The 13,557-nt window shown below is 37.3% G+C and overlaps 1 protein-coding gene across 2 annotated transcripts in view; it reads right to left on the minus strand.

The window, feature by feature from the left end:
• MED13L (mediator complex subunit 13L) overlaps window positions 1–13,557 on the minus strand; it is a 204,047-nt gene that overhangs the window by 107,832 nt on the left and 82,658 nt on the right. The window lies entirely within an intron of this gene.

Genomic DNA, 13,557 nt, shown 5'->3' on the forward strand with positions numbered 1-13,557 from the left:
CTCCATTGTACTGACTTAAACTATTGCAGTTTAAGCAATACACAGCAAATATATGAAATACACAGCAGGTTTTTATTCCAAAATAAAGACCATAAACTCGGTATCAAACTGCAGAAAATTTAGAGAGTTTAAAAAAATAAATAACCCATTATTAATCTCTCACAGTGGAGTGCAGCATGAACTAGTCACCTGAATGAGTACCTAAAGGATATACAAGCCTCAAAAATATCTGCTGTCCTTACTCCATTGTTTTTGAATGCTAAAACTACCAAGAGTAAAACCATTTTTGGTATGCCTGTACCAGATTCTAAATCTTCTTCAGCCAGAAGATGCAATCTCAGCTGCAGAGAAAAAACAGATGATTAAATAACTTTGTCAAGGAGTAAGAATTTGTTAATTGTCTGAGTTCTGTCATTTCAATTTTACAGGAATACTCTGCAGATCTTTAGAAATGCAAACATAAAATTCTACAGCATGTTAAGAACTGAATTCTTAACACCCCTCCTTGGCCAATTTAAAGGATGAAACCTTCCAACAGCATGTCTGTCATGCAGAGATTATTATCTAAGTATAGTTTACGCTATAATCATGTTTAAAGTAAAGCCTCTAAGGAGCTTCTGCTGCATGAAAAATACTAATATTGCCAGCAGTCTTCAACTACAGCTTCAAAGCCTCAAACCCCACCATTGTTCGTTATTCTCCTGCTTCTCCCAGTAACCGTAAGTCATATAACCTCAAACAAGAAGAGGCGCATTTTTTGTATGTGTAATGTTGTGATATGCTAATGCTGGTAACAGTCTCTCTCCTTTTGCAGAATGAAAAAGCCAGGGCTTTAGTACCTGAATCACCTTATCGAAGAGCGGTTACTTCCTCAGAAAAATGAAAAGGCAGACTTGTGCTTTTGGGCACAAGCATTAGCCAAGTATCTTTCCCTGTAAAAGCATTAAAGGCCTCTTTAATGCTTCCAAACCTTACTGACACTGAGTAAGTAATGTGCCATAGCTGTTCACTAGATAGTGGCCTCAGATTTCATGTTTAAAACAGTATTCTTAAGAAACTTAAGAATCTCCATGCATTTGCAGAACTCTTGATGCTATAAATTCTATACAGTTCAGAACTACTGAAGCCTAAGAAACTGCAAGACTGGTACAGTCTCACACTTTAAAACTACACAATTCTCAAATATGTAAACAGTTATGTATTACAGTATGAGAGAGCGCACACCTGAGTTCACCTCTCCAAAAACTCCACATTTAAATAAAAATTCAAATTTTTAGCCAGTGTCATGAAATTGACAGCATCTGTAAAAGTCAAAAGAAATTCACTATTACACAGCATTGAGCTCTTCTTGAGTTTCACCCTAATCCTATCAGGGCATCCGTGCCAGAAGCCAGTATTGTCCCTGCATTAAGAACTTCATGCAAAATGGGAGACAAGAATCTATTCCATGATTCTACAGGAGACTTCTCACAGCCAGTTCTGATGTTCTCAATCATAGCTCACTCTCTACTCCCAAGTATGCAGAACAAAGTAATGGAACCCAATTAAAGAACAGCTTATACCATCTCCTAAAATTATTTTCTGCAAGTAAAATTTTGCCACTGACTCCAGAATAAATAAGATCAGATCGTACTGCTTTACACTGTTTATGAAGTCATATTCTGCTAAGTTGGAATAATTTTAGTATCAAATTCTTTCAGTACTGGATGTTACCTGTATTCTCTTGCCCTGCTTACCTGTGACCAGCACAGCTCCTCTTTGGGCTATACCATCCTACTACATTTCCACAAACTGAGACCCCTCTCCCCAGGACTGGTGTGACATGAAAGGCCTATGTATCCCAGCAGAAGGGACTGAAAATGAGAGAATGGCAACTGGCAGCACTCTCCCTCTCTACACAACACCAACAGCTGTATTCATGGTTATCCTGCACTCAGAAGGAACAGCTATGCAAGGGAATGTGTCCCAATGCCTAGAAAAAGCAGGGAAAAGCAACATTAACCTCATGGTGGAGGAGCTCCTAGGGAAGTCCCTAGGGTCACGTCTGCCAACAAGATCAGACCAGCTGAGGAGGAGCAGCTGAATGGGACAGGGAAAAGGGGAAAGTCTGAAGTGGTATCATCCCTTGGTATTCTAATTTTCCAAATGGGCTTTCTTATTACTCGACATTCACATAAATTATATATGAAATGGAAATAAAATTATTTCCCTCTTAAATTTAACTCTATCATAAGGCAACCTCATAACCATTTTCTTATAATAAATAATGCCTTTGATTCCCAGATATATTAATGCAGTATACTTACTGCAGTTACCTGTAACACTTCTTTATCCTACTAAAAATGTTCACCTCACAATTGAGAGGACACACCTACATCTGTTGCAGTAAAGATGGGGAGGAGGGGAAAAAAAAAAATAAAAAAAAAAAAAAAGAGAACTGCAGCATGTCACTTCCTCTCTGTTCTTTGGCTTCCTAATCCAGTCTCCATAAGAAAAGAGCTTAAATAACTGGAGCAAGTTACAACTTCAAGATGCAAATGGTGACCAGTAACAAAACTTGGCAGAACCCTAGAGATCAGACTACCTCTGTGAATTGCAAAGTTCCTCACATTGTAACAGTGTAACTAGATTTTAGATTTTGAAGAGTACTTTAAATTCCTTATAGAATATTGAAGACTAAGAAATAATTGTTGGTCTCTGTCTGTCTACACAGTGATTTGCAATGCTTTTAACACTCAATGCTTTCAACTCAAGCCCTCAGCAGCCTTTCAGTGCTGCCCAACAGCGTTTTCAGGCACACAGCTAACAGAAAGCAGGTGCTGCACAGGTTCAGAAACATACTTATGCCAAGCACCCATATCCTGTCCTGAAGGTATTTTCTGTTACTCCAGTTGAAATAATTCTCTGTAGACGCAACAGATTTGACACTACACAACAGCTGTGAAAGCCATCTTCAAAAAAGAAAACTTCTACAGGAAGAATCAAGTGAAGATTGAATTTTTAGTAAAAGAAAGAATATGCTAGAGCAGGTAACTACTTTTTCCTCCACAGAAATCAGAGAGGAGGCAAGAGTTTTGGAGAGGCAGCAAAGCACATGGGACAAAAAACTGTGGGTCTCCACTTGCCAGGACAAAGCCATCACTAATCTGATCCGTTGTTTGCAGCAATCCCATTTTGAGTAGGATGTCAGAGTGGATGACCTCCACGAGTCTAAGCTCCTTCTCACCTGTGCGATCTGTCAGGTCTACTGATTCCCTACTGTTATAGATTTACATAGATAAATATCTATCTCGCTGTGTGTGTATATAGATACATATATTTATCCATATATGCTAACTACCCTATCTGAGCACGTGTACACTCCAAGTAGTCAAGGATGACAACTGGTAGCAGCATTTACTTTCTTGTAAAACAGACAGTTCATCCCCTTCTTGCTGTTTGTCCTGCAACAGAGGGATAACTTTACCACTACATTTCTCACCAAAATAAGCAACTACTATGTGTGTTTTGTTGTTTTTTTTTGAAATGAGATCACCTCTCAAAATAAACAAGTAAGTCTAGTAAGACTCCGTCTCTAAAAATCTGGATTCTCAGAAAAAAGTCAAGAAGATAAGGTCACATCATCTCTGCCATTAACTGTAATTCTATAAACTGCTCAGTTGAGATAGCCAGTCTAACCGCCCTTACTATATCATTCTCAGTATACGCTCTTTAAATCCAGTCGAGAGAGAGAGCACTAAAAAAGCATATAGATCCAAAGAGAAGTGTGGAATTTTCAGTCTCTTTCAAAAGTGGGGGGGAAGACTTGAGATAGCCAGTTTTATACAAGAATATTCTATTCATTTGTCTGAAGAGGCATAATTGTTTCATTCTATAAGAGTTTAAAAAGTGAAAATATAAATCGTCATTAAAATTTTCATGGAAAGTTAATAAAGCACCAGAGCAATGTTTTAACAGATACAAAGGCAAAAAAATAATTCTGTGTAAGCTGACAGGGCACTGCCTAGTAAAAATAAAAGTTACTGTTGCAGCTGAGTACCTGCCTACTACCATTATCCAATGTACAAGTGTGTACAGGAATAAGGTAAAAAACCTTTTGGTTATAACACCTGAAAAATAATGTAATGCAGTGTTTTTCAAATGCAAACGAGTCTTCCACAGAGAAAATACTTCTTATTTTCTCATTGCCAAGATATTATTAGCAGAAAATCCAAAAAGAAAAAAGGTGTATTTGACGCTTACCATAATGGATTATGACTGAGGTGCTAAATCTCACTGCTGGTCTCCATACAGAATGGGAATTAATTGATAGCCTTCACATATAAAGTTTTTAAATGTTTGTTATAATTTTGTTTTCATAGGTTCAAAAAAGGAATAAAACATTTGTGATTTTTAAGTTTATCCTTGCAGATCAGATGTTAAAAGAATTAAAGGCAACTACAATAATTTAGACTTACACTGGAAATTTATAATTTAAACATACATTAATGAGCAGCTTACTTGGCTTGGGGTCTTTTTTTATTTTCAAGTCAGAGACATTAAGGTCTTCAAAGCGTCCAGTGATTTTTATGAAGCCAGCCATGTTCTCAAAAAAAAGAACCATTATAAAAATTTCAAGGAGAGAAGTCACAGCAAAATATCAAAGCAAATACTTCAATAATTTTAGGTCTCCCAGCAGAGATACTGGAAAGATAATAAGATCTCTGTTCTGCCTCAGTGACCAAACTGACTTAAAAGAAATATAGGAGGGAAGGAAAGAAAGCAAGTTGAGACTGTGTCAGCATTGCAGAGATAGTTATACCTTTAAGAAATTCAGCCACCCACATTTTAATAATTCAGGTCACACTGCCTTATGCAGTTTAAAAGTAGAATTAGTTTCAAAGAATACATATTTCCTCAGAGCTATGTTACATATTTCCTTTTAATGTATCATATTGCAGCAACAGCTGAAATGAATGTCTAGACATCAAAAACAGTCTTTATTCCCACCTACTGCTTTTTTACCTCAGGCATCAAAACTAATGAAACCTATTATCCAGAACACTGACTTCAGTTACCACATTGGCCACTGCAAATATGAAAAAACACTCTGGGACAGGACCAGTTATTCAGCCATTAAAATTACTGAAAATCAATTTCTTGCTGCACACTGCAGAAATACTGATAGATTAAAGCAGGACACATGGGACAAGGAGATTACTTCGAGGGAAGATTACTATGTCAAACTGCTGAGGAAGGGGAGTTACTCAGCTACTCAGGATTCATATTCAGAGCAGTACATGTTCCTTCTTACTCTTTGATATTTTGTCTCCTCGTTACTATGAAATATGAAGAATGTGGGGCTTTTTCCCTGTGTAGATACAGTTTTTAAAAACACACTGCCAAATAACTTGAACAAATCTGAAATTCAATTACTAAAAGCAAGCATTTCATTTTTCATTTTAATTTTTATTAATGTGCCCTTAAAACAATATTTCAAAGACCAACTAGCATTTTGAAGCATCATTTCTTCTAAAAAATTGAGTTAAAAGAGTAACAAAGCAATGCAATGGTACATTAATTCTGAAAAACTATATTATACCCATAAAAATCCAATTAAACGCAATGCTATTGATCGATCATTGTTATACTACCATTGATCACCTTGTAAAAATCTGTGTTTGAAGTCATTAGTGATTAAATTGACTTATTACTAAATCAGACTCAACCCACTTAGAGATCTAATTTCCTTGCACTGGTTATGATTGTAGGGAAATTGTACTGCTTACTCTTAGAGTACTGAGAATTCATCTTGGCCTTCTGTCTCCCAAGTCAACTCATCAGCCAAAAAAAGAACCAATACCGAAGAAATGCTCACCAGAATGATCCATTTGTGTTAACCTATTTACAAACAGAGCTTATGTGAAGCACTGAGAATATGCACTTTACATGCACAGAAGCATCTACAATCGATGTCCTACCAAGGTATCCTTAACAGAACGAGTTCTGCACCACATTTCCAGGGAAATCAGAATATTAATGAAGACTACCGCTGAAGATTGCTGTTCAGACAGGCCCCAAGTTTGCATTTCAATGGACCACAACTTTTTGTCTAAAAAGTAACACTTTCAAGCAGAGTTGACTATGAAACTAAAATCGTTGCACTTCAGAAAGATAAATAAAACCTTCAAAGGCAACAGCTGTTGAATATCACAGGAATACTACGACACTTTAATTGTTGCACATTGAAACAGAAATTAGCATAATAGCTATTTATTGAAAAACAGATGGTAGGTAACTATCTGCACTTAGTTTACGTTAGCACTACTTAAAGTATTACTTTTATCACTTCCTCACTCCTGGGAGGTACAAAATTATTTTTTATAAAACACGTATTAAATGTCACATTCTCTCCCTCTTCCTGTCCCATACTCTCACATTTCTCTACTCCTGCAGGGTCTCTTTTGCCTTTCCATTGCAATACCCCACAACACAGATCTTTACAGTGTACTGTTCTCACTGTCGTGGTTAACTATGCAACATTTCAAAGGGCACGAGGAACAAACTGGTCACACAAAATATGTAATCGCTTCTGGTTCTTTAGAAGTCCACTTCAAAATATTCCAAAAATCCAGGGGTAATATCTAACTTCTCCAAAACCAAAATTATTATCTATGAAATCAGTATAAACATTTCTGTGTGATTATAGCTCAAGTCTGCTTTCTATGTAGGAATGCAAAATTAGCTACGCCAGAGCACTGAGCAGCTTGCTTCAGAGATGTAAGAGGTTCCAAATAAAACAGTTGTTTGCTGTGTGGTTTTTGCTTTGAATGCTTTTTACAGTGACCAGCTCTGTCCCAAGAAAGAGTAAAATGAACATAAATATGGCACAATTTTTATGCGGTTTACACTGCTTCCTAAAGTAAAGTGGGAAGTTGCAGCATGAAACCTGCTCTCACGCCCCAGAAAATTCCCCCCAAATCCCTGATTTACACTCTTTCATTTGTCCCACCACGTGTTTGTTAGGCAGTTTTATTTTCAAGCTACTTTCTATTTCTTTGCAGAGGTATTTCCTATAGATGAAAAACATTAACCGGACCATACTGAAAATAAGCTAAAAGTTTGGAGATACTCTCACCATCTGCCTCTAAAGTGTTCAGGGCTAAGGATGCCCCTAAGAAAGAAGTACTTTCTTAAGTTTACTCCTGGGAGTTTCTAGCATTTCCTCCCACATTTCTGAACTTTTCACTTTCCGTTATATCTTGTTTCCCTCCTCAACTCTTTGGTATAAGGGCATTAAAAAATAGTTGCTCAGAAGAACATAAGAAGTAACCCGAAAAATAGGAAGGAAAACTTTTTTTTTTTAAAAGGATTACTACAATCTCTACTCTCCACGCTTGATCTGCTCTCTTCTTTACCCTTCTAAATCTCCAAGTTTTCTTCATTTCCTCCCATTTTCGGTTACCACCTAGGACTTGCAGCCAGCGCAACCCTCATTCCATACATCAGCTGCAAACCCCCCTCTTCTGCCTTTTGATCTGTCTAGGTTCAGAGAGAACAAAACTACTGAATTGTATCTGCATCAGCAAGATCTTCCTCTCTGCACTGATAAGGCAAAGAGAACGTGGACTTTTATTTTTCTTCCCTAAACATAAATGTTGTTTTTCCATCGATAGCACGTTGACTGTTATTCCCCCATCCCCTACATTCGACGAGCTCTGTCGGAGGCAACAGAATGCATGAGGGCAGCGAGTCTCTCTCAAGAGAAATTAGAGCAAGTTCAGCCATCATCAGAGGAACATGAGGCTTGTTCTTAGGAAAAATACAGTTTGTATTAATCCATACTTGGAAAGCAAAGGGAACCAAAAGTCTTTTCTCATTTATAAAGTATGCAAGACGTCATTCTTGAAATACAGATAGATCGTTTTGGAAAGCGGTACCGAGATGCTTTCTTCCCTCTTCCTGAACGCAGGTTTGCCTTAAAAACAACTGCACAGCTCGAGACAGACGATTCCATTTTAAACGGCGATTCTGACGAGCCAAGTCCCTGAAAAGCCTTCCACTCGCCACTCGACCGGTTGGCCGTCGCTCCTGCGCCAAGCCCCGGTGAGTAATCCCTGCAGCTGCCGGGGAAAGCAGGGCGCCCAGCAGCATTCCCTCCCTGCCCCCCCGCAGCCAGCATTGCTGCGCTGGCTACAATCATCCTAAAGAGCATTTTACAGGAGGCTTAGCCCTGGCTAAGGGCACTCTGCAGCGTGACCAAGAGAACATGGAAACACGATTCATTAGACATGCCTGGAGTGATAACAATGGAACCGCTTCTTGCTGCCTTTCATTTCTTACATTTCGTGGAGGCTAATGCATTCGCGTTACACAACGAGCACATTTACAGACAGGAAAAAAATATAATCATCTTTAAGAAAGCCAGCTTTTTGCGTTATTATTTGCTGCTTTAATGTGCTTGTAAGGCTGCCACAGTTTTTAATTGATATGTTAAGATTACAAATGTAAGAAAGACAAGACCTCCAACCTATCCAAAGATACATTTATAGAGAAATTAAAGGGTGAAATGTTGCCCAATCTCTCCACGATCACTGCTATCTTCCTTCCACCCAGCTGGGCTGTACTTCGTGGAACAAAAAACTGCAATATTTCCATCTCAGTTGTATGCTTATTTCACCAAGTAAATATTTGGTTTTCCATTAGCTAGAATTTGAGTTTACTCTTCTGTGTAAAAATTAAGAATTGCACTTATTTTTTCTCAGTTCACACTTCCTTTTGGTACTATGTTATTACTTACAGCCCCCAGACTACTATTTTCTTCTTTTCCTCCCCCCCGTCCCCCCCAGACCTAATGGTTATAGAAATAACAATTTTCATTAGAAAATCTTCTTTTCCTTAACTTACTTGTAATGCTATATTGTGAGAAAAAAAACATTTTGATTGAACTAAGCAATACAGGAAGTATTTTTATAGCAGCCTACCATTTTAAACATACATCATGTAACACAAACACATAACAGCTAAAGGTTGTAATTGTGAACTACAACACTAATTCCATTATATGTGGAACATATTAGATAAGTCCTCTTCATATTACTTTTTGAAAACTAGAAAAAGAGTTGAGCAAACACATTTGCTTTATACATCATTTGAAAATAATGTTTTAAAGCTTATTTTACTACTTGTTTTCCTACCTCCCTACTGGAATTCATTATAATATTTTACACAGGAGTGAACTACAAAATTGACTTAGCATTTGTTTACTTAAAAACTTGCTGAAGCAAAAGTTGAAGCAATTTCAAAAAACCCAAACCCCACCCATCAATCACCAAGTATACAAACAGAAAGTAATACTTAGCAATAGGCAAAACCAAATTTAATATTGCTGGCAGATTTTTTGAGTAGCAAAGTTAAGCAATAAATTTCAGTTTATAATGTTTATACATCCTTTAGAAGCAGAGGGTCAGGCTTCAGCAATAACCTAACATCATTGCAAAAATGTTTATGGTCAGACTTGATGCTTGTAAATGAAGTACAGTATTTTCAAAAGAAAAGGTAAGTTTCCAGAATCTCAGTTTTATTTTTTGAAAAAAATTGAAAATGCGTCTTAAGTTTAGGTATTCAGAACAGCAGAAGTGGTTGAAATGAAGCCTCTTTTTAAAAATGTAACAGTGCAAACCGTTTCCCTCATGTAAACGTCTTTTTAGACAGAACAGTAGACTTTCAAAACCACAGGCACAGAATAAAAGGCTAGAAATGACTTCAGAGACAAGACAACCATATTTTTGTCATTTTGTTTGTTAGTTACTGGGTTTTAGTGCTCTGCAAGAAGCATGCCAAAATACTTTGTGCTGTTCTGTGAGCAAATGTTTACTGTAGTTTGCCACTATTTAAACTGAAGTAAAAGTGAAATAACAGCTTTTGTGCAACACCACTGTGTACCGAGTTCTACCAACGAAGTGGTCTGATATTTAGGCAGCAGAACGTCAAACATGTTTTTAAATATATTTTTGTCATCCTCTGACAGAAAGCCGGCAGAGGGAGCTGCATGTAACCAGTTCCTGGTCTCTTCACATAGGATCTGTTTTTCAGATTAAGAAAAGGATACGAGATCATACATGCTAAAAATAAAACTTCTGAAAAAATGACCACATTCAATAATAAACATATCAGAAGAGGGCAGATTTTGAATAGAAACAGTTTAATTGTTACTTTTAAAATAAACCCCTCCATATTAAACAGCTTTAAAAGCAGAATAACTTCCTTGAAAAAAGTCAAAGTGCCTAGTATCAAATCTGTATAACCATCCCTTGAGAAAGGCTAAATAAGATCTTTGAAAAATCCATACATCCATTACTTCCACTGGTTGAACAGATACTTACATATTTTCAGGCTTCTTTCATTTTTAATTAATACTGTTTCACACATTTGGTCTTTCCTAGAAAGTTTCAAATGTCTGAGTCTTTAAGGTCACACTTAACCAGGCTGTTGCAATGATTAGGGACTGTGCTACACTGAGGTAGCTTTTTTACAAAGCTGAGCTTCACTAACGCCACCTATTATTACAATTGCTATGTTGGCAGCACCTTTCAACACAGGAAACTTCAACTATAAAATTAATCAATGTAGATGTGCTCAGGGTCTTCCTCCCCCTTCACAGAAACATCAAGATGGTGACCAGACAAACACAACACAGGGCTGTTTGTAAGGCTGGCCAGCCAAAGCAAGAGGGACAAACACAGTACTGCCCCAAACCACAAGTACCAAAAACTCACTACTGGAATACAACCCCTCTCCCTCCCTATCCCCATCTATTCCAATCTGCCTTTTCAAGCAGGGAATGCTACAGATGCTCTTTCAGATGGGGACAGAAAAACAATTTCTTAATCAGCATATTCTTATTTATAAGAATATATTTATTTATTCTTTTTTATAAATAGAAGGTATTACAGGAAAAAAAAAAAAAAGATGACGACATTGAGGATGGAAAAAACCAAATTACTGAAGAGCCATTCTGGAAATAGGTGAATCCTTGGAATTGTGCACAATAACAAACTAAGCATCAAGATTTTAGAGATTACCTGAGACCACCAAATATGCACCTTTTCTCATAATCATTAAGGCTGAATATATATAGCAGTTATTAATTTAAAGCCAGTCCTGTTCCATAGAGATCTCTTCTACACGAGTTACTGCAAACAGAAGTCACAACTGAGAACAATTCCCCTGATGATAAGCAGGCACTGAGAGGGATGGCCTGGGAAGTAATTATGCCTTTCTATTCGACCAAAATAGTGATGCAATTTCTGACTCTATTGTATTTGGAACTCCTTTTATACATCAGTTTTATAAAATTTGAGAAAACACATCTACAAAAAAAATTCCCCTTCACAGGCGTCTCCTGTATTCACCATTGGAGTTATTTCACATATCCAGGTTTCAACAGGAGCCATCTCCCTCACCACTGATTCTGCAATGCAAATGTAATATGTTGTTCACTTTACAGTCTGTTGCCATGGTTATTAATGTGATGTCATAAATTGTTACATCTTCATTGCAGAAACAAAATGAAAGGGCTTGTAAGCAGGAGAAGAATAAGAACTCATCTAAGAAGGCATATTTAAGAATAAGCAACTGCTGTACAAATCACAAACACAAAAAAGACACATAAATTTGTATTTTCATTTAGTATTGTTGAATGTTTCTTTACATAAGAACTACCTAAAAGATTACAAATTACCTATTTAATTTTACTCTTTAATTTTATTGGACTGTTACCTGCACAGCGGGACCTCCTCAGCAACAAATGTAACAGCACTTCTGTAATTTAGCTTTTCACCATGGTTGAAAACATCTGCGTTGTTTCTGAACTCTCACCTTAAATTTCAGGTAGTGGCTAACCATCCCAGCAATGCCTACGTGACTCTCTCCTTTTCCTTTTACTCCAGCTACTTTTTGACTAACCAATTACATTTATTGCACATGGGCCATGCCAGAAACACGGCAATTGCAAGTACTTAATTGCTGAAAAATCAGGGTTGCAGATTGCCCTTAAAAATTATTACCTACACATATTTCTAAAGTTTTGCTCTCCAAGGACTCCAGGAATAAACAATAACAAAATTTGCTGTTGCCTTATTAAAACAGTAGTTAAGATTATGATAAGTTAATCTACTTTATCTGTAGATATACACAGAGAAGGAAAGAATAATTTAGCTTAGAGAAAAGCATAATAGAGTTTAAAGCACACCCAATGTTCACAGTCAATTTACATCTTTTAGAATGAGGAGCATCCAGGATTTCTCTCATTTTCAATTAGTCAAACTGTCTTGTTTAATCTTTTTCCCAAACAGTTTAGCTTTTCTGAAAGTGGATTTAATTAAGTCGAAAGACACAGAGCAACTGGGGAATGAATGGGCATTCCTGCCTACTCAGACCTGCTGACCTGCCAAGCAATAAACTCCATATGAATTAGACCGTTCACATGATGCAGGAATCAACCTATACCCATTTCCTGCCATCACAGTCACCAAGACACCAAAAATCTACCCAAAGGCAGAGGCAGCACTTTTGTAAGGAGAATTATTCTTGCGTCGTCTAACCCACTCTACTACCGCGATGCTCCCCAACCTGCTAGGAAACCAAGTCACTCCTCAGATTCCGAATATTTCCTTTGACAGCTCAAATAGGAAAAAAAGCCTCAAAACTGGCCAACCTTTCTGAGGTCTTGTGACAATTTTATCCAAGTCTACTAGTTCAATGATGAATAACTCAATCTACTTACTATGGTATGTAAAGTGTTCCTCCTCTTTTCAAACTTACTTGAATTGCCTATGAAATGGAAAAAACACAAGCCCTTCCGTTCAAATAGCCCATCCAACATTTACATGAGTTCAGACAACAGAACAGATCTCATCTTTCACAATCTAAGATAATTTTCCCTGGCCTTATCTGTGGCTTCCGCTTCCCCATTCAATCTAATGAGGAGTCTTAACCTTCTCCTCAAAGTCTTTCACTACTTAGTTCTCCACAGTAATTCAGTAAATACGTTTTTGTTCCTATGCCCCCACCCATCTAGGGGAAGGGAACATGCAGAAAGAGGAGAAATAGATATGAAAAGAAGTGCTTGCCACTCCAATCTCTCCAAAACTCAAATGGCTACTGAATAGCTGAACAAACAGAAAATAAAAATAGTTTCTTGACGTCTTTTTTAAAAGAGAGGTATTCCGCAACTGCAGCTTTACTAGTCTTTGGAAGATGCTGTAGCTTCTTGTCTTAACCTGTTTAACTCACCTGCTTATGAGATCTGCTACTACTAATAAAATACGCAATGAACAGTAATCCTCCCAATTAAACAGAAAGCAGAGTCCCTCACAGCAAGCTGTATTTCTTTGCAATGTTACCATTCGCGTCAGTTCTACAGCAGGTGCACATGCGCGTCAGGTGTTTTGGAATAATCTGAACACCTCTGTTAACAAAGGGTCACCTATACACTGTGTTTCTGCTCCTATTTTTAATTCAGTAGCTTAAAGGGCAAAGCAGCCGCAGACCGACATCACCCTGGTCAATGTTGTC

This window comes from Buteo buteo, chromosome 11 (genome assembly GCF_964188355.1).
Source record: "Buteo buteo chromosome 11, bButBut1.hap1.1, whole genome shotgun sequence".
Taxonomy (NCBI): Eukaryota; Metazoa; Chordata; class Aves; order Accipitriformes; family Accipitridae; genus Buteo; species Buteo buteo.